General features: G+C 40.8%; 2 pseudogenes; one reads left to right on the forward strand and one right to left on the reverse strand.

Annotated features, from left to right (window-relative positions):
* Nucleotides 1-4,149: 4,149 nt before the first annotated feature.
* Nucleotides 4,150-4,268, forward strand: LOC122075004 (annotated as a pseudogene).
* A 5,739-nt stretch (nucleotides 4,269-10,007) lies between these two features.
* LOC122074221 lies at nucleotides 10,008-10,905 on the reverse strand (annotated as a pseudogene).
* Nucleotides 10,906-22,845: the final 11,940 nt, after the last annotated feature.

The raw sequence follows: 22,845 nt of genomic DNA on the forward strand, positions 1-22,845 counted from the left end.
GGAGAATCATGAGTTGCTGCAGTTGAAACACTGATACGAGAAATTGGGTTTCTAGTACCAGGTTCAATTAATTTATCCTGCAAAAACAAAGGAACTAACAGAAAAGTCCATATTCCCATCAAGCATAATTGGACAGAAAGCGTGGGGGTTGAGCATAATTTTATTTGAGAAAGAGCAGCTACCAGATAAATTTCTTTTTCTAAAGGTAGGAATTACTTACAACTTCCATATGCCAACGAAGCCTCTTGGAGGAACTTGGCTAGATAGACAACAAATAAGCTAGACATGTTTGATTTCAGTGGTACTGCTTGAGAAGAAATCCTATGATAGTTGATTAGCCTTTTGTTATTATTCATTCTATACCACTCCTGTATTGTAAGCCCAACTCTTACTAAGAACTATAAGTCATGAGAAGCTTTGAAGCATTCATACATTCAATTTCCATTTTCCATTTTCTTTTCCTCTACTTCTTGTTTCTTCCTTAGCTCTTTTAGCCTGATTTTCCTTAAATAAAGAAAGAAATAAGAGCATAAGCTTTTTTATCCTTCTCTTTTGAGGCATATGCACATTTTGACTTCAAGCCAGTAAAAAAGAATGGACTTTGGGGCAAGTGTATTCAATATCATTTTAGAAAGAAATGCAATGTTGTAAGCACTCACAAGCTAATGGAAGAATATAACTGTGAGCTTGTTGTCAATAACAGAAGAAACCAATCATTGGAAATCAGAGGACAGAGAAAAAGTTGCCTTTCAAGGACCCTGAAAATCTATTCGACTCATCCAGTTTCCAATCCCTAAGATAAAGGACAGATATTCCAAAAGGGATTTGAATGGGAGAATAATTTTCCAGTAATCAAAGCTCTCATGAGAGAGCCTGCTGGGGACTTACAAGTACGTCACCATTTGGCTATAGCAATTTAAGAATTAAAATATGATGGACCCAAGACTAAACAATGCTCCATAGCAGTTCAATATGTGCATACAAATAAAATGGCCTGAAAGAACCAAAGATCCATATTTTTCAAGGGTGCTTTTATTCAGTGGGCTATGGCCCCAAGACTATAGAAAATTCAGGATTCCAGTCTTCTAGTATGGAGTTGTAAACAGTTTCATCAATGAGGCACTTGGAAAGTACCTTGTAAGTTTGATAATCTTACCAAGATTATCTCCTGTTCATTTGAATGTAAGATGATGAGTCAAAAGTTATACATATTTTGTTTTTCATCCTTCCTGCTTTCAAGCTAAAAATGTGAAGAACTTTCGGATCATCTCTGATCACATTTTGTTAGAGACTACTAATAGAATATGTTATCACAATTTACCAGAAAAAAAGCAACTTGTACACTCTGGGTGTCACACCCTGCCTCCAATAGGCTAAGGCATGCGGCACTGGACACCTCGTCATATCCAGTCAGCCTATTTCTCTAGGATCTAGACGAGGGCAAATCATAACACCACAATTACACTACGAAAGATCAGAGTTTATATACACATGCATAGTCCAACAAAAAGATATCTTACATAAGCTCCAGTGCTGACTAAATGATAATATTTACAATTATCCAAATGAGAGTTGCATACCTTACAAAAGGAGAATATTCACAGTTTACAATATCTTAGTAGTAAACTATATACATCAAAGAACGCATCAACAGGAATATATACACAAAAAGACATAGGAATAGTACATCCTATTCCTCAGAAGAATTGGCTTCTGTAGGCACAGTCATCGCATTCGTAGTTGGGTCCATGTTCGATTCCATCTTTTTGAAGATTGGCTAAGTTATCCATGACCACTTTCTCATAATCAGAGTAGGAAATCGGTAAAATACTAGTCTCAACCTCGACATCTAGAAGGAGTAAATAGAATGGGTGAGCACTGTTAATGCTCAGTGAGGGGTGGGGGAGAACAAGCACACACATCCATATGCAATGTATGCTCCACACATAGAAAATGATGCTCATGAGTCCATTTAATTAACTATACAAAATTTTTAATCCATTACTAGGTCTCATCACCTATGGGTATAAGTGCTACCAATGTAGGTGTCATACTCTACCCTGTATGTTCGGCCTTAGGTATACAAGCTACACCCCAAGTAGGAGCTAGCCAGTGCCAATACGGGTCCCGGGCCACACCGGCTAACCCCTAAAAGGTGACCCCATATCATAAATATATTCACAGCATACAGTATGTCATATCCTGTCTCACATCCATTACTAATACTACACATCTCATCACAAGTGCACTGTTGGATCAGGCAGCCACATAATTCGGGATTAGTTCGTACCTAACCCCCTACGGACAAGAGGTGTAGCACTTGGGGTTGTGATACCTAACCCAACATTCTAAATGATGCACAGCCAATCATTGCAATCACACATACAAACATGGGCACCTGCACGTGACCCATCTCACCTGTCTTACCTTTCTCATTTCCATTCCATCCCATTACATCATAATAGTACCATCAAAGAATAAATGCAGGTAAAAGCAAATGCACATATACAAGGAATTTAATGCATGAACAACATTAAACAAACACAGCAAAAGAATGGGGGGTTGAGATGGGCACCCACTCACCCTGGTGTCCAAATTCCTGAAATTCGGTTTCTTGATTCGAATATTCTTTCTCTCCGCAACTTATGTTTCCTATTTCACAGATAATTTAAATAATTATTTTTAGGACATAACCTACAATCCTATCCCAACCTATCTAAATACATCATCCTAATTCCCAAATTCAATTGAGCCTATGATTGCTTTTCACTGCATAGTCAAGTTTCCAATTTCCCATACTACTGGGTCACATGAAGGGAAATCACTAGTGGATCCCACATCTGGTTCAAAAATTCTGGTCACATTGTCAGTCTACTCAGAACTATAGATTCCCTACTACTGCCCTTCAATAGGGTCAATTTCTATTGGAATATTGTGTCTACCAGTCCCAATGCTAGGTTTAGGGCTTACAAACCATCCATAACAGGGATTTGGCCTCTATAATCCCAACCGATAGGTTGGCTGGGTAGCAATCAGCCGACCGATCGGGACTCACCGATTCATCCCTTTTTTGTTTTCCTTCTACAGAATTCGATTATGCCTCTATTGCATTCAAGAGTAGAATAAATTGAATTCCAATTTGACCCATTTCTGAGTTTAAACTATCCAACTCTTAAGCTGTATATTTAGTTTCACAAAAATTTAAGGCTTATTATAAATAGAGGAAATTTCGTTGGAACTGAACCAATTACCTAAGTTAATGACTTAATTAGGGATGGAATACAGGTGTTTTGAATCACATATTTGGTATTCCATCTCTGACAAAACTTGCAATAAAAGTTAAAAAAAAAAAAAAAAAATCATTGAACCCTTACTAAATTCCACATCCAACTTAAATAAAATTCTGTTCTTAGGGATTTGACAGAATTTCCACCAAATAAACCCTTTTCTAGCCTTTATTGCATAATTCCTACTGAAAAAGAAGTAGTCCTATATTCTAGGGTTTAGTAGGGATAGAGTTTCTACCAATTGGATCCCCAGTAGCCCACAAAATTAGGGCTTTTTTTACTGGGCAGCTATTCTGCTCACAGGGATTCCCTAGCAGTAAGCAATTGGGTAAAATCCTAACCCTAGCTACCCAATCTACATGAACTTACTTAATTAACCCTGTGTAGCAGTAAGTTCACTTACCTAGGCGCAGTATTGATCCAGCTGTAGCCTTAGGTGAAGAAGTTCTCTTCGTACTTCTTCTTCTTCCTTTCTTTCCTTCTCCTTTCTTCTTTTTCTTCTCTTTTCTTTACTTTTCTTCTTACTGTTACAGCCACGACTTGGGTGAGTTATCAGCCCTTATTTCCTTATATAGGGCAGCCCAAACAGACTTAAGGGTCTGTTTGGCTGGCTCCCTTTTATTTCCATATACATTACATACATATATATATATGTGTGTGTGTGTGTGTGTATAATACCTATAAATTCATTTCCTCCTTTTTATTTATTAGTATAAAATATGCATTTCATACCTCATTTAAGTCTCTTCCCATTGGGGCAAAATGGGAATTTGCACAGCAGATGTGGGCCTCACAGTGCAAAAACCCAAAAATTAAATTCTGTTAGGCAAAACCGGCTGGCCGGTTTTGGACCTACCGGTTTGGGTGCGATCATACCAGCATAGCTACACTGAATCCCATCCAAACTCCATAATTAAGCGTGCTTGGGTGAGAGTAGTATTAGGATGGGTGACCCCTTGGGAAATTCTCGTGTTACACCCATTTATTCTCCTATACTTAGTTTCATAATTAACTTTACCTCTTTGTCCACGCCTCCTGATGAGTTCCCCAGAGATATTGGCATGCTGAACAGGAGCAAGTGGAGTCACTTCTGCCTTCTTGGCACTCCAGAGCTGCCAACCATCCTAGCATTGGCTTTCTCAACTCTTTTTCTTGCCTGTCCACAAGTAAGGATATAAATATCAGATTAGGGTGTTACACTGGGTGCTATACTATTGCTCTAGCTCACCTGGGGCCCTCTACGAAAAGAAAACCTAACCCCTTACAAAATACTATAAACCAAGCCTCATAAACTCAAACCTATTCATTTACAAAATTCTCCCATGTATCCCAATACAAAAAGTATTAAGTCCCCTGAATTTTGCTATAATAGAACACCAGGCTACAAACTAGCCTCATATCCTTCTATGCAATAGAGGTAGGTCCCTCATCATCGCCTTCAAAAGTGCGAGCAATTCTTTCTTGCCAAATGCACCAATATATTGCAAATGGGACCAGATTCCACAGAACATCCATTCCACTCCCCAGTCAACCTTCCCATTCGCCCACTATAGCATGAGCTTGGAAAATGCCAGCTCATCCTCATCAACGAGAGGTACCCACACTTCTAGTGCAAAATAACATCCTATAAATAAATGGTAACCATCCTATTGGCCTCACCACATAACTTGCACACATTCCTAATCCTCCACCCCCCTTTTATCAGGGTTGCAAGAATTTTATCCAACACCACTATCCACATGAAAAAAAAAAAGATTCTTGAAGGAACCAATGAACCCAAATCACTCCATTGAGGAACATATGGAGTTAAGGTAGGGGAGAGGGTGTGGTCTCCTCCTTTTAGAAGGAATTTGAATGATTGGGAGGTGGGGAGAGAGACCACACGCTCTGCCCTTCCAGCCTCTTGATTCTAGAAATGGAAAATATATTAGAGAACAACTCCTTCAAGGGACCTTTTCCACACCAAGGATTATGCCAAAACTCCACTCTTTTTCACATTCCCCACTATAAATCTCACCCCTTTCCTGAACTCTTGGGAATTATTTCAAATCCCTTCCCACACACCATCTGATATCTTGTATTACTAAAATAAAATAAAAAATCCAAAATTTTAACAGAACACATTGATAGTAAGATACCAGCTTTCCAATGATGAATAATTAGTAGAAATGTACAAGTGTATTAAATGTCATAAAGTCAGAACATACCATTAAAGGGGAATCGACAAGAAAAGCCATGCTTTATGGGGTAGAATGTTAAGAAACCAAGAAAGAACACTATATAAAATGAGTGTAGCAGTAGAGGTTGAAGTAGAACAAAAAAAAAAAAAAAATCCATATGTCGTAGGTTGTATCATACAACTAAGGGAGTCATGTATGAAGTCATATTACATTAAGCCAACTATCAAACCCTTCCTATACATTGGTTGAGAGACACTAGCTGAGAGTTAAATCTGATACCTTACAATCCCAACCAAACCCAAAACCTTGAAAAAATCCATCCATCTAAATTTTCACCAGCAACACAAACAACTTGGCCATGTACAAAGAAAGTAAATGCATATGGAACAAATCGATGAAAAACAGACTCATTTGGAACCAGAAAATGCAGAGATGAATTAAAGGGCATGCCTATTCCATTTTCTGGACATTTCAACACAGCTTGGACAAGGCTCATAACTCAGTAGTGTTGTGCTTGTTCGGGGGGGGGGGGGGGTGTTATGTGACTATTTGAGTGCATTCTTACTTTTATATGAGAGGGACTGAATTGGGGATCTAAGGTAGCTGTTCCTGACATCTCATATCCATATTATTAAGGGATGAATGAATGAAAGATAACTCATTGCTACTAAAAGATTTAACAATGATAGAAGAATAACATAGTAAACATAAAAAGAATCTACAGAAGATGTCGCATTAAACAATGAAAAATCAAGTGTTTGTATTCAAGTACGAAAACCAGAGTTTATATCAACTAAACCCTAATGAACTTGATTAACAAAGCATTCCCTGTGAGTATATAAATCTAAATTAAAGATTACAATATCCCTGATACGGCCAAATTGATTGTCCAGTAGGATGAGAACACATGGTATCTAAGGAGAGGACACGTGTCGCTCACCTGTTAGAGGCTGCAAAGAGTTTGACCGCATCAATCGCGTGAAGAGAATATTCCCCACGAAGGGGATAAGACGTATCCGAGTAGGACTCGAAGAGGAAAGGAGGCGGACCCGAGGAGGACTCCTCAAAGGGAAAGAGAAACCCTAAACCCTAAGGACTATAAGAGGGGGCCCGGGCGGAGAAAAAAAGGTATGCAGAAAAACCCTCACCATTACCCTTGTGAAAAGCTGTGCGGCCGATCTCTAACTTGGGTATCGGAGGACTAACCCCAGATAAACATCCGAGCCTCTGCCTTCTGTATTTGTGCAGGATCAGCTCATACAGATTTTCGGCAGCAACAAATTTGCGTCGTCCGTAGGAACGACAGTAATGGTGGGGAGAACCTACAATCATAAGAAGACGAGAGCAGCATCGAACATGAACAAGGGGGAGGAGGAACCTTCAGGATGGCTCCCTCCCTCAATGAAAATCGGAGAAAGGGGAAACGATAATCGGGAAGGTTCCGCGAGAGACTAGCGTTCGGCCGGATATTCGGTGTGCAGAGATAGTAATCCTCCACCCCCTCCTGAAGCGCAGGAATATGTGACAAGGGAGAAATTCGAAGCCTTCCAGGAGAAATATGACCAATTGGTCGAGGCAATGAAGGAGGTCTCCAAAGCTGTCTCTCAGAAGACTGGCAGAGCACCACGAGGTCCCCATATCCGGCCCGAGCGAGCTCGAGATGAGGACATGAGCAGTACAGGATCAATAAGGTCTGGTCATAATCCTCAAAACCGAGCATTGAGGGAAGGTCCTGCACCCAGGGGAAGGACGCGGTGTGCCGCCGGGGCCACACATGGGGAACTACTCCAAGGAGATGAACAGAGACACGAGGACTCGGGGTTAAAGCAAATGATCCTGAACCTGAAAGATGAGATTAGGAAGGTGGCAAAAAACTAGACGGGAGCTCGCGAGCCAGACCTCACTAATGACACGGCTCTAGCTAATGAGGTCATGAGGGACCCGCTCCTGGTCGGCTTTCACCTGCCAAAGTATGACACCTACGACGACTCCGGAGACCCTGTCGATCATCTGGAAGGCTTCAAGGTTGCTATGCAGTTCCATCGAGTCTCGAAAAACATCATGTGTGGTGCCCTGCCATTGACGTTCAGAGGAGCGGCAAGGCTATGGTACAACCGTTTGCCAACGAAGTCAATCCACAGCTTCAGCGATTTAAGTTACTTCTTTGTGAAGGGATTCTCCAGTAGCCAACCCCTTCAGAAGACCCCGTTGAACTTGACCAACGTCAAGCAACATGAAGGAGAATCACTGCGAAACTCCATGAAGCGCTTCCAACAAGAGAAGATCACGATCAGAGGTCTGGACCCGAAAGAGGAGTTCACAGCCCTGTTGGGAGGCGTAAAGGATAAGGAGCTAAAAAGGTTTTTGGCGAAGCATACACCTAAGAACCTGGCCAAGTTGAGAGCTCGGTGTGATAAGTACATCAAGATGGAAGAAACCCTTCAAGCCGATGGAGCAGAACCAAGCCTCGTACAAGAGTAACAAGCACACTCAAATTTTGTAATTTTTGCTCCTAAGCACTTTTAAGTTGTAACTCCTCATCCTAAGCTCTCCAGAGGATTTTATTTATGAAAAATGTGTAAGTTGGTTTACGGCATTGGATAGGAATTCTCTTGTTTGGTAGCTTCAGTTTTGCCGAAGGGATACAGTTGAAGGTCACAACCTCGGTTGGGAGCTCAGGCTAAGGCCGAGCGGACCTGACCGAAGGTCCCTAACTTGGTTGGGAGCTCAGGCCAAGGCCGAGCTGATCTGACCAAAGGCCACCACCTCAATTGGGAGCTCAGGCTAAGGCTAGGTAGACCTGACCGAAGGTCACAACCTCGGTTGGGAGCTCAGGCTAAGACCGAGCGGACTTGACCGAAGGTCCTTACCTCGGTTGGGGGCTCTAGCTAAGGCCGATCTGACCTGACTGAAGGTCACATCCTTGGTTGGGAGCTCCGACCAACGCCAAGCGGACCTGATCGAGGGTCCTTACCTCGGTTGGGAGCTCAGGTAATGGTCGAGCTGAGCTGAATGAAGGCCACCACCTCGTTTGGGAGCTCAGGCTAAGGCCGAGCAGACCTAACCGAAGGTTAACTTCGATTGGGAGCTCAAGCTAAGACCAAACGGACTTGACTGAAGGTCCTTACCTCGGTTGGGGGCTCTGGCTAAGGCCGAGCTGACCTGATTGAAGGTCACATCCTCAGTTGGGAGCTCTGGCCAAGGCTGAGTGGACCTGACCGAGGGTCCTTACCTCGGTTGGGGGCTCAGGCCAAGGCCGAGCGGACCTAACCGAAGGTCTTCACCTCGGTTGGGAGCTCAGGCCAAGGCCGAGCGGACATGACCAAAGGTAACAACCTCGGTTGGGAGCTCAGGCCAAGGCCGAGTGGACCTGACCGAAGGTCCGCACCTCGGTTGGGAGCTCAGGCCAAGGCCGAGCCGACTCAACCGAAGGTCACAACCTCGGTTGGGAGCTCAGGCCAAGGCCGAGCGGACATGACCGAAGGTCCTCACCTCGGTTGGGAGCTCAGGCCAAGGCTGAGAGGACCTGACCGAAGGTCACAACCTCGGTTGGGAGCTCTGGCCAAGGCCGAGCGGACCTGATCGAAGGTCCTCACCTCGGTTGGGAGCTCAGGCCAAGGCCAAGCTGACCTGACCTAAGGTCATAACCTCGGTTGGGAGCCCAAGACAAGGCCAAGCGGACCTAACTGAAGGTCACCACCTTGGTTGGGAGCTCAGGCCAAGGCCGAGCGGACCTGACCGAAGGTCTTCACCTCGGTTGGGAGCTCGGGCCGAGGCCGAGCTAACCTGACCGGAGGTCTCGATCGTAAGAAAAACTAATGCCGAAGCCGAAAGAATAAGGCCGAAGGGACACATGAATGAGAAAGGATGACGAAAAACTTGGTTTCTCCCACAGGAAGAGCCTCCTGGTGAGAGTAAGGGGGCTTTTGATGCCGCCAAATTGATTGTCCAGTAAGGTGAGAACACGTGGTATCTAAGGAGAGGACACATGTCGCTCACCTGTTAGAGGCTGCAAAGAGTCTGATCGCGTCAACCGTGTGAAGAGAATATTCCCCATGAAGGGGATAAGACGTATCCGAGTAGGACTCGAAGAGGAAATGAGGCGGACCCGAGGAGGACTCGTCCAAAGGAAAGAGAAACCCTAAACCCTAAGGACTATAAGAGGGGGTCCGGGTGGAGAAAAAAAGGTATGCAGAAAAACCCTCACCATTACCCTTGCGAAAAGCTGTGCGGCCGATCTCTAACTTGGGCGTCGGAGGACTAACCCCAGATAAACATCCGGGCCTCTGCCTTCTGTATTTGTGCAGGATCAGCTTATACGGATTTTCGGCAGCAGCAATCCCAAAACCAATGCAACCTAAAGAAACCAAATAATATCAATCTCTACGGACAAATTGCCCTTGTAAAAGTCAAAAACCCTCCATGGGCAGCTAGTTCCTCCCACAGCTTGATGTTTTTCTTTGTAAATAGTCTGTTCAGCTATAATACCAAAAATATGGCATTCAATATCAAGTAGCTGTGGCAATTCTTCTAAGCCGTATTAATTAAAGACTTTGATACTTGGCTTCAAACTGTCCTCACCAATAGAAGGATCAGCAGAGCCGTGGATCCTCCTCCTCTTTTGACCTCCCAGTGCAGATTCTTCGACATAACTCCCAGCTAATTGAACATTTGCATCATTGGACAATTCTGAAGCAGTTTGAACATTCTCTGATACGAATGGATGATGCAAAAGCATGGCAGCGGTCCATCTGAAATTGCTGGTCCTCACAAAACACCTCTTCAAGAAATCCTTCCCTTCTTTGGACATCTCACTCGGGGTCTCGGGCAATTCCCTGCTGGAGCCGATCAGAGAAAGAAGCTCATAAAAATCCATGTCAGACTTGCAATTCCAGGCAGGTTTCCCACTAATCATCTCAGCCACAACGCACCCAAGAGCCCATATATCAGAGGGGGCTTCCTGTTCCTTGCGCAAAACAGATTCCGGTGACATATAAAGAGGGGTTCCTCTCAAACCCAAACAACAACACTCTTTCTTCCTCTTCCTCTGTTCTATCATAGTATTCTTGGCGGAACCAAAATCAGCAATCTTCGCGACATAGTCATCTGAAGAAGAAGAGGAGCAAAGCACGAGCACAATATTCTGGGGCTTGATATCGCAATGAACGTAACCACCATCATGAAAGACCCTGAAGAATCGAGCGGGTGTAACGCCTAACGTCGGCTTCAGGCAACCCGCCACGGGAGTTCTTAATCCGAGAAGCTAGGGTGCCACCAGAGGCATATTCTAATAAGACATTATAGGTTAGCTTACCATTCTCCGTAGTGATCTCGTCACCGTAGCAGCGAAGAATGTGAGGGCATCCTTCGAACCTGGTAAGTATCTCCCTCTCCTGAAGCGTTCCGGAGCGCGAGACTTCAGCCCATTTCACAGCCATTAATGGTGGAAGATGGCTATGACGCTTGTTGAATTTCTGTTTAGCAGTGGCCAAAGAAACAGTGCCTTAGCTTCCTCGATCAATGGTTTTGCCTCTCATCCACATTCCTCCTTGGCTCTGTTGCACCATCTTGGAGTGTACTCTGATTGATTTAGGGTTTCTTACTCTCAAGGGAGTAGTAGTTAGGGTTCTTACTTTCAAACAAAGAGCTAAGTATTACATTCGCTGCGAGAAAGAAGTCTAACGATGTAAAATGGAGAATCGAAGGTGTTCGCGGAGTGATAATTTATGGAGAGTAATCAACGAACTCGTGCACGGATGCCCTGTTCCAAATATCCCGCTTTCCTATTACGGCGGTACAGGGTTAACATCAATCTGGACCGTTCAAATGGGAACAAAAGAAAATGCGAAAAATTAGACACTATGTTTCTTAACCGCTGATCTGTTGTTGGTGATAATAGGTTGTCATGGGAGATTTTTTTATCTTTTACTTTTATAAACCATTAGTTGGAAAATTGGGTTTTGACTCGCGAGTCATCTAAGTTAAGTCAAAATTTTCGAAAACCTTATCAAAAGTTGTGTAAACTAGGTCGGGGTAAAAAATGACAAGAATCAGTTTCAGTCACAAATTTGTCTGAGTGAAATGAGAATTGATCTTTTCACCTAAGTCACAACAAAATCGAAGAATCTGGTCATTCTAGGAAACCTATTAAATTGTTCCTATTGGGCTGTGTGAAATGGTAAAACCCCTCAGTTCTACTTGTTTGATAGTTCATTGAGAGAAAAAGAAACTCTAACTCCCTCTAGAACTTCTTGACAACTAACGTCCATGATTCCATGAAGCATCCTTTTCTTCTTTCTAGTTTATTGAATTATTCTTAAAAACAAACTGTGTACATAAAGGAGTATATACAACCTATAATACATAGAATATATATCTATTTAATTAGCTATATTTGTCCTCATGAATGACCCCCCAACCCTTCTTTGGAGGGGGGTGGAGATGAGGAGGAGGATTCCGTTTATGTTTTTTCCATCGATGAACCATTATTCACTTATAAATAGAAAATTTAGATAGACACTATGTACATTACATATACAACATAAGCTTCATGAAATATATACCAATTTTCAGTGAAGAACAAATTTCATGATGTGTTTTTTCTTGTATTTTTATGATTTTTTCATAATTTTATTATATATTTTTTTAATGTTTTAATGATTTATATATTTTTTATATATAAAAATAAGAACAAATGTGACTCGCTTAGACTAGGTTTGACCAAGCCGATAGGACCTAGTCACCAAGTTTTTTGAATGGCAAGTCGAGTCAAAAAAGCTGATTTTCCAACTATAGTCGAAAGAGACAATATACTTTTAGAATGAGGCAAAAACCATAAATGATGATAAGTTTTTTATTAACCAAAATACAATAAGGTTTCGAGTCAACAACTTGGTCTAACCAACCATGTTGGTTCCACCAAGCAAAACCCTTATTTTATTTTTGGGGAAGGGTTTGCTGCGCTAGGCTACGTGGCCCTTGTGCACGCAAGGTGGAGGTGAGGCGTGCAGGGCATCCAATGGGAGGGACAATGTGGTCATCTTCCTACTCATGTGTGCATGTAGGGGACATTGCCGGATAATATTCTTTTTTCCCTTTATTTTTGTAATATTATCAAGCTCTCAACATTTTTTAAATGTTTGAACTTTGGAGCATAGTTGGAAAACCTTTTTTTTTTATACTTGACTTGCCCCTTTCAAAAAACCTGATGAGTTGGGCAACTGTAGTCAGAGCGTGTCATTTTTATTTTTCTCCTTAATTTTTTTTTTTTCTATTAATACCTTCTCTTTTCTCTTTCTTCCAATGAGAAGGGATTGAGAAGGAAGAAAATGGAACAATATTGAAGACAACAAACAAAAAATTTTAAAATTTTATTTAGAGACCAAATTTATGGTCTATGAGTGTAGTATATGGCCCAATAAAAAAAAAATGGACGCGATTCACATGACTTGGCAAAAACACCAATGTACCGAAAGTCTTTGAATTGATCAAAAGATCCATCCAATTGGCTAAAACTTACTACAGGAATGTTGGGCTTGGGCATAATCTTTTCAAAGATTTGAAGGACTGAAACAATCCCACGCTAGGATTGTCGTCAAGAGTGTGCCCCAACCTCCATCATCCTTCGCCAACCATCTTCCTCTTCAACACTGTTATCCGGGGTCTCGCGCGTGCCCGTCGTCCTGATTCCCTCTGTACTTCTGTCTTCTTACTGAAACGGATAGCTGACTTCTATCTTCCTCCTAATACATTCAACTTTACTTTCCTCTTCCAAGCTTGTGCCAAAGTGGTAATCAAGAAGTCTTTTGGAATGGACCCGTTCGTCCTCAATTTGATGATCCAGCTCTACTCGGTTTGTGAGAAACTGCAAGACGCACAACTGGTATTCGATAAAACGGGTGAATCTAACGAATGGAGAAATTTAATGGCTCTTGATGTTTTTGAAGAAAATGCTAGAAAGAAATGAGGTTTCATGGAATGGTCTGAACGGTGGGCTGTTCATGTTTGGTTATCTTGATGATGCGCAATGTCTCTTTACCCACATGCTCAAGAGGAATCTGGTCTCATGGGTTGTTATGATCTCCAGATATGCTCAACATAAGCAGCCAATGGAAGCTTTAGTTTTATTCGGGGAGATGCAACTACTAAATCAGGAACCGAATGCTGCAGTTCTGGTAAGCGTTCTTTTTGCCCGTTCTCAATTAGGAGCTTTGGATCATGGGGTTTGGATTCATTCTTACATTAAAAGGAACCATACAAATTTTTATTCGATAATTTCTGCAGCTCTCATTGAGGTGTACGCAAAATGCAGTAACATCAATCTAGCAATGCAAGTCTTTCATTAATCAAGAGAAAAGTATGTTTCTGCTTATATATCAGCCATTGCTGGGTTGGCACTCACTGGCCAAAGCGAGGAAGCACTTTCGGTCTTTGAGCAAATGACGAGTGAGGGCCTTACAACGGATAGTTTTTCCTTCACTGCAGTTTTGTGTGCTTGCAGCCACATGGGTTCGGTGGAGAAAGGTTTCCACTACTTCAATTTAATGCTTGTGTTCACAGGATCAATCTAGATTTGGATCACTATGCCTGCATGTTAGATCTTCTTGGCTGTGCAGATTTGTTGGAGGAAGCAGAAAGGTTCATAGCTTGCATGCCAATAAATCCAGACCATGTAATATGGAGGGCCCTCCTTGGCGCATGCAGGATCCATGGGAATATGGAGATGGATCAAAGGGTGGGGAGTTTTCTGATAGAATCTGATCGAGACCATGGTGGACGTTACATTCTTCTTTCAAACATTTATGCGGAGTCTGGTAAAGGAGATGCTGCTAAGGAAGTTATGAGAACTATGTGAAGAAGAAGAATTAAACGGGTCCCTGGGAGTAGTTTGATCAAGGTAGATGGTGTTGTTCATGAGTTTGTAGCAGGAGATAGACCCCATGACAAGACTGATGAGATATATTTGATGTGGGAAGACATGGCTAGGGAGATAAAGGAAGTTGGGTATTCGACAGAGACAAAAGGGGTCATGTTTGATATGGAAGAAGAGGAAAAAGAAGCCGTAATTGGGTACCACAGTGAAAAACTGGCTCTAGCTTTTGGATTTCTTTGCACAGAGCCTGGATCAATGCTTCGAAATTGTGAAGAATATTTGGGTTTGTAGGGATTGCCATTCTGCTATTAAGCACATTTCTATGGTTTTTAAAAGGAAAATTGCAGTTAGAGATAAGAATCGGTTTCATCATTTTGAGGGAAGGTCTTGCTCCTGCATGGACTATCGGTGAGCAAGTTACCTATTTTGGAGTAGAATGTGTAAGATTTCCTATTAGATGGGCTAGCATAGTCAAATATTTGTTTCCAAAACCGATTTAGTGGTGTTGACTAAAGATGGAGTAAGCAGAAATAATCCAATATTATTGGTAAGTGATCTCTATGGAGATATTGGATTCTATTAGCACACCTTAATGGTATGAATATTTATTATCATGTGTGGACCTAAGGTATTGTTTCCTTAATGGGGAGGAAACCCTAATTTTATTGCAGGGTTGGTTCCTACCCTCACCCCTATATATAGTTATCACTGACCCATTAAGTGAGGCTAACAATAAAAAAAGCATAAGGGAAAGAGGGTAGACCAGACCAACATACAAGAAGACATTGAGGAGCTCTTATTCTTCAACCATGGATTCAGGTATGCCTAAAACGTGTATTTTATAGTGTTTGTTGTGCATGCTTATCGATCTTCATGAATCGTTCTGTATATGTTTTCTATCAATGGTATCAGAGCCTCGTTCATGAAAAATCGATCGGCTGTACCACCAGTAATAAATATCAATTTTTTCTCTTCGAGTCGTTTTGTTTTGAAGAAACAAGAAAAATAATATATTATTACTAATGGATAAAACTTACAAAGTTTTATTTAAAAAAAAAAAAAAAAAAAAAGGTTGACAGTTGCTTTTTACGGTTTATTTAAAAAAAAAAGTGACAAAAGCAACCGTACTTGATTTTACGGTTTGGTTTAAAAAAAAGTGACAAAGAACCGCATTGCTTTTTTTACGGTTTGATAAAAAAAAAAAGTTGACAAGTAACACAGTTGCTTTTTACAGTTTGATTTAAAAAAAAAAAAGGTTGACAGTTGCTTTTACTGTTTTGATTGTTTAAAAAAATAAAAATAAAAAGTTACAAAAAGTAAAAGGTAAATACGGTTTTATTTGAAACCGTGTTTTTGGTTGTTTTAAAATAAAATAAAATAAAATAACATAGAAAGGTGTCATGAGTTTTAATTGGTTGACTCATAACAGAATCATAAAGCATAATTATTTACAGATTTACTTTTTGTGACATTCGGTTTAGTCACTAGCACATTAAATATATAATTTTGTTATTTCATATTAATTCTTGTGCTATTTGATTCAGTCACTATAGGGAATTATTATGCAACCCATGATGTTGTTCTGATCTGTCCTAATAGGAATACTTATGATTTTATATATTAAAATTTTATGTGCTTTTGTTTTTCATATTATTATTCAGTAATTCTTTGATAAAAAATTATTAAAAAAAATATAATGGGCATACAGTTACAATCCAGGTCTATAGAGTTTTCGTAACTTTAGAGATTAGACTTCCACTTAGTGGGCTAATTCCTAAAGATGCAAAATCACTATAGATCATCCAGATGGATTGCAGTCAAGAAAGCCATATGGCGAACGATGTGCTCTTGCCAACACAGGTGAGTCTTCGTTTGGTCGGTTTTGCTTGATGGTGTGAGGGTGACGTTTTGAGCTTCACTATTTTGGAGGTTCTTGTCTTGCCACCACAGGTGACGGAATCTACAATATGGTGTTGTTTTTTGGCGTCTCACCTTACATGTGAAAGATTTCACTGCATGTTGGGCGATCTTGCCACCACAGGTATTGGGATAAATCTGATTAATAAGCCCTAATTAGTCAGTTTTCATTATATTATTGGGATGTTGATATGCTTTTGGTTATTGCATATTGTATGTTTTGGTAAAATTTTGGTAATTATTATTGCCAGCTATGACTTCCCAATTATCTTCCATCAAAGTCCTGAATGGTTCCAATTTTGAGGAGTGGATAGACTCTCTTACTGTGTCTCTTGCAATCATGAGACTCGATTATGCCCTGAGAACTGATAAACCCCCCGAGCCCACAACTGAGAGTGATGCTACTGCAAAAGCACTTTATGAAAAGTGGGAGGAGTCCAACAGATTGTGCCTGATTGTTATGAAGCATACTATGGACAAGACCATTAAGAAAAGTGTGCCTTCGAAAGAAAATGCTAAGGATTTTCTTGCAGCTGTTAATACAAAGTTTACCAAATTTGATAAGGCTGAGAAGGGAACATATTTAGAGTGGTTCTCATCCACTCGATATGATGGCACAAGTGGAGTACGTGATCACATTATGAAAATGACCAATTATGCTGCCACATTGGGCGAGATGGAAGTGAAGATATCTGATTCTTTCCTTGTGTGGCAAATTATGCAATCACTTCCATCATCGTTTGATACTCTTAAGACCTCCTATAATGCACAAAAATTGGAGTGGAATCTTGAGGATATGACTTCCATATTGGTACAGGAAGAGGAAAGAAAGAAAAAGGAAAAATTTAACTCTGCTTATTTTGTTTCCAATAATGGGGGTAAGAAGAAATTCAAGAAAAATTGGAAAAGCAACAAGCAAGAAAAATCAGGAAAAATAGAACAGAAAACTTATCAGAATCTGAAACCAAAGACTAAGGCTTTTAAGGGAAAGTGTTTCTTCTACAAAAAGGATGGACATATGAAGATAGATTGCTATGGCTATAAGAAATGGCTTGAAAAGAAAGGAACATCTTTAGCTCTAGTGTGTCTTGAATCCAATCTTGTAGATGTTTCTCCTGATTCGTGGTGGATTGATACTGGAGCAACTATTCACATCACTAATTGTTTGCAGGAATTAAAAAGCAAGAGGAAACCAAGTGAGGGAGAGATGATGATTTACATGGGAAATGGAGAGAAGACCAAAGTTGAATTTATAGGAGTAGTTAGATTACTTTTATCCACTGGTTTTGTTTTGAATTTGAATGATGTGGTTTATGTACCATCGTTTAGACGAAAACTTGTTTCGGTATCTAAACTTGACAGTTGTGGTTACACTTTTAATATTGGCAATGGAAAACTTACTCTCTATTCTGGTTCTCTTATGGTTGGATCTGCCTTATTATATGATGGTCTTTATAAATTTGATTTGGATATTAGTTCTTCCAAACATGCCAATAGTTCTTCTATTATAAATTATGTGGTTACAAATCCTAAACGTGCTAGATTGGATGAAAATTCTTCTATGTTGTGGCATAAACATTTAGGACAAATTTCTAAACAGAGGACAGAACGATTGATTAAGGATGGTACACTTCCTCAATTGGATTTTTCAGATTTTGGAATTTGTATTGATTGCATTAAGGGGAAACACACTAGAGCTAAAAAGAAAGGTGCAACCAGGAAGGATGAAGCATTGGAGTTGATTCATACTGATATTTGTGGTCCATTCACTCCTACTACCATGGGTGGATACAGATATTTTATTACTTTCATAGATGATTTTTCCCGTTTTGGTTTTATTTACCTTATTCAAGAAAAATCTGAATCCTTAGATGCTTTCAAAGTTTTTAAAGCAGAAGTAGAACTTAAAAGGGAAAAGAAGATAAAAAGTGTGAGATCTGATCGAGGTGGAGAGTTTTATGGTAGATATGATGAAACTGGGCGTAACCCTGGACCATTTGCCAGATTCTTACAAGAATGTGATATTGACGCTCAGTACACTATGCCTGGTTCACCTGAGCAGAATGGGGTGGCTGAAAGGAGAAACCGTACCCTTATGGATATGGTGAGAAGTAGGGGTGTCAATATCTAAACCGGACCGGTTAAACCGGATCGGACCGAACCGATTAAGCCCGATCCAAACCGAACCAGTGGCTTATCGGGCCGGTTTCGGTTTGTATTTAAAATTGAATCCGGTCTCGGTTCGGTTCGGGTTAGACCATTGGGCCACCGGAAACACCGGAAATATGCACCGAAACCGAAACCGATCCAAACCGGCCCGATATAAAACCGGACTTAAAAGTTAAAACTCATTAATCTAACTGGGCCAACTCTCAAGTGGGAGAAGCCCAAGGCCCCAAGTGTCCAACTGGACCAACAGTAGCCCAAGTGCCCAAGCCCAACATTTATCAACTATTCAAGTTCAACCTGTCAAAACCCAAGTGCCCAAGCCCAACTGCCCAAGCCCAAGTGCCCAAGCGCCCAAGCCCAACTGCCCAAGCTAATGGTCCATACCGGTTTAAAAAACCGATCCAAACCGAAATGAACCTGATAAATCCAAACCGGTACAACCCGAACCCAAACCGCACCGAAGCCGACACCGGACCGAAACCGATAATTCCTTAATGGGGCGGTTTCGGTTAGTTCCAAAGTCACACCGAAACCGGTGGAACCGGACCGAAACCGCACCAACCCGGACCGTTGACACCCCTAGTGAGAAGCATGATAAGTAATTCAACTTTACCTGGTTTCTTATGGGGGTGATGCTTTGAAAACAGCAGTATATATTTTGAATAAAGTGCCTAGCAAGTCTGTTCCCAAAACTCCCTATGAATTGTGGACTAGTAAGAAGTCAAATTTATCTCATTTTCATATACGGGGATGTGCTGCAGAGGTGAGACTTACAATCCTCAGATGAGGAAGCTTGATCCAAGGACCATTAGTGGTCATTTTATCGGTTATTCTGAAAGATCAAGAGGATATAGATTCTATTGTCCTACACATTCTACTAGAGTAGTGGAATCAAATCGGGCAGTTTTCTTTGAGGATGATTTAGATTTTCAGTCTGCTCAACCACGTAACTTTGTTTTTGAGGAGGAACGTGTTCTTGTACCTATGCCTGTGACACTGCCGTCTACTGTATTACAGCCTCACATTGAACAAGAGAATGTCCCCACTCACGAACCTGTGCAACCTATAGTGGTTGAGCCTGCACCCCCTGTTGTTGATGAGATTCAGGACCATATTGTTGCTGATGTTCCCTTGAGGAAATCAGAGAGAACTCGCAGGCCTGCCATATCTGACGACTATGTTGTTTATTTACAAGAACATGAGTTTGATATTACTTTGGATTCAGATCCAATCAGTTTTGACCAGGCTGCCAATGATTCCAATTCATCAATGTGGATGTTTGCCATGCAAGATGAATTGAATTCTATGTCTGTTAATGATGTTTGGAATTTGGTTGAATTACCAAAAGGATGCAGACCGATTGGTTGTAAATGGATTTTCAAGACCAAACGGAACTCTAAAGGTGAAATTGAGCGTTACAAGGCCAGACTTGTAGCAAAAGGATTCAGCCAGAGAGAGGGCATAGATTACAAGGAAACATTCTCACCAGTCTCGACAAAAGATTCTTTCAGAATCATCATGGCTTTAGTTGTACATTTTGATTTGGAACTTCATCAGATGGATGTCAAAACAGCTTTCCTAAATGGAGATCTTGAAGAGGATGTTTACATGCAACAACCCCTTGGCTTCAGGCAAGCTGATACAGAGCACCTTGTGTGCAAACTTAAGAAATCTATTTATGGTTTGAAACAAGCATCTAGACAGTGGTATCTTAAGTTCGATGAAGTTATCACTTCTTGTGGTTTCAAAGAAAATCTTGTGGACCAGTGTATTTATCTGAAGATCAGTGGGAGTAAGTTCATTTTTCTTGTGCTTTATGTTGATGATATTCTTCTTTCCAGCAATAATGTTGATCTTTTGCATGAGAGAAAACGATTATTATCAAATCACTTTGATATGAAGGATCTTGGTGAGGCCTCTTATGTTTTGGGCATTGAGATTCATCGTGATAGGTCTTGTGGCGTTCTTGGTTTGTCTCAGAAAGGTTACATTGAGAGGATATTAAAAAGGTTTAATATGTTAGCATGTTCCCCTAGTAAGGCTCCAGTTGTAAAAGGGGACAAATTTGACAAGTCTCAATGCCCACAGACAGAATTGGAGTGCAATCAGATGAAGAACATACCTTATGCATCTGCTATTGGTAGTTTGATGTATGCTCAAGTTTGTACACGGCCTGACATTGCCTATGTTGTTAGTGTACTTGGGAGATATTTAAGCAACCCTGGTGAAGCGCACTAGGTAGCTGCTAAGAAAGTCATGAGATATTTGTAGGGCACTAAGGATTTTATGCTTACTTATAGAAGAACCAATTCACTTGATGTAGTTGGTTACACTGATGCAGATTTTGCTGGATGCCTAGATGACCTCAAGTCTACTTCTGGATATGTTTTTGTGATGGCAGGTGGGGCTATATCTTGGAAGAGTGTCAAGCAGACACTCATTGCATCTTCTACTATGCAAGCTGAGTATGTGGCGTGTTATGAAGCCATTATTCAAGCTTTATGGTTAAAGAATTTTATCTCAGGGCTACAGATTGTTGGCTCTATATCTAAACCATTGAGGATGTTCTGTGACAACTCCGCTGCGGTACGTTTCTCTCATAACAGTAAAAGTACTTCAGGCTCTAAACACATTGACATTAAGTATTTTTTGGTCAGAGAGAAAGTTCAAGAATCACAGATTACAACGGAGCAGATTGCTACAGAAAACATGATTGCAGATCCTCTTACTAAGGGCTTGACTCCAAAAGTTTTTCAAGAGCATGTCACTAATATGGGACTTGTTAGTTCTTTTGATGCATTTTATTAGTGGGAGTTTTGCTCAATATGTTTGCATTTAACTTTCAGTTTTATTGCATTATTATTGTTCTCAAGAATATATATATATATATATATGCATTTTTATGGCCTTTTGTTTATGTGTATACACTTATCTATTAGCCTCCTACAGAAAATTGAGATTATATGTGGTGTATTTACCTCATTCGGTATCTGAGGTTCCAGTCAATACACATACATCCAGTCGCTAGTAAAGCCTCGTTTGATTGAGGTCTAGTGCTAGTGTTGTGGGACATCCGGATCCAGTCCCAATGAGCTTCTTTGATTGAAGCTTAAGCGTTTGGGAGACGCTTGTAGTTAATGAGACCTTCGGTATCTGTCTCATAGGGCTCATTTGGTTTTCGAGCCAGGACCAATTTGGAAATAGACATGATGATCACTATTGCATGTTATTTCCATACCACACTTTCATACTGTTTAGCCCAAGTCGGTGATGTTATGAGCACTTTGACGTGTGTGGTCTCATATCGCTTTAGATGTGATGATCAATACGGTTGGGTGTTTGTAATTCTCATTCGGACCAAAGCATTTGGTTTAAGGTGCACTCCATTCGACACTGTTTTGTTTGTGGCCACATTCAGTTTATCTAAACCGGAGAGTCGTTTTAAATAAATTTTAAAATCTAAAACTTGTGACATATGCTGCCCAAGTGGGAGATTGTAAGATTTCCTATTAGGTGGGCTAGCATAGTCAAAGATTTGTTTCCAAAATCGGTTTAGTGGTGTTGACTAAAGATGGAGTAAGCAGAAAGAATCCAATATTATTGGTAAGTGATCTCTATGGAGATATTGGATTCTATTAGCACACCTTAATGGTATGAAATATTTATTACTATGTGTTGACCTGAGGTATTGCTTCCTTAATGGGGAGGAAACCCTAATTTTATTGCAGAGTTGGTCCCTACCCTCACCCTTATATATAATTATCACTGACCCATTAAGTGAGACTAACGACCAAAAATAAAAGGGAAAGAGGGTAGACCAGACCAACATTGATCGTGTTGTACGAGGAGCATACAAAAAGACATTGAGGAGTTCTTATTCTTCAACCATGGATTCAGGTATGCCTAAAACGTTATATTTTGTAGTGTTTGTCGTGCATGCTTATCGATCTTCATGAATCGTTCCGCATTTATTTTCTTTCACTGGAATGAATGGGTAGAACGAATGACCACGGTAAAGTATGTTGAATGGCACAAACTAGGGATTTACCATGCTATCCAGTTGACCAAGCGTTTCATTCCTCCTGACCGTCCACTTCTCCAGGCTGCCATGTGTTTCTGGTCACGTTCCACTAATACTTTTCACTTTCCCTGCGGAATGCTTAGGATATAGGAGCCTTTTTAGGATTAAAACCCCTGGGTAATGAGCTCAATGGTGCTACGATTGGTCACCTCACTGATCATGGTTTGGAGTTTGCTAAGCATTGCACTTATCCCAATTATGTAACAACGTATGGGAAAAAGGCTGGCCCTGTCTCTCACCAAGAGTATGTTGCGTTCTTGCTCATATGGCTGTGTCGCTTTATGACTTATTCAAGAGCAGAAAATATCTCCAAGACCTTCTTGAAGTTGGTGAATGCTA

This window comes from Macadamia integrifolia, chromosome 3 (assembly GCF_013358625.1).
Source record: "Macadamia integrifolia cultivar HAES 741 chromosome 3, SCU_Mint_v3, whole genome shotgun sequence".
Taxonomy (NCBI): domain Eukaryota; kingdom Viridiplantae; phylum Streptophyta; class Magnoliopsida; order Proteales; family Proteaceae; genus Macadamia; species Macadamia integrifolia.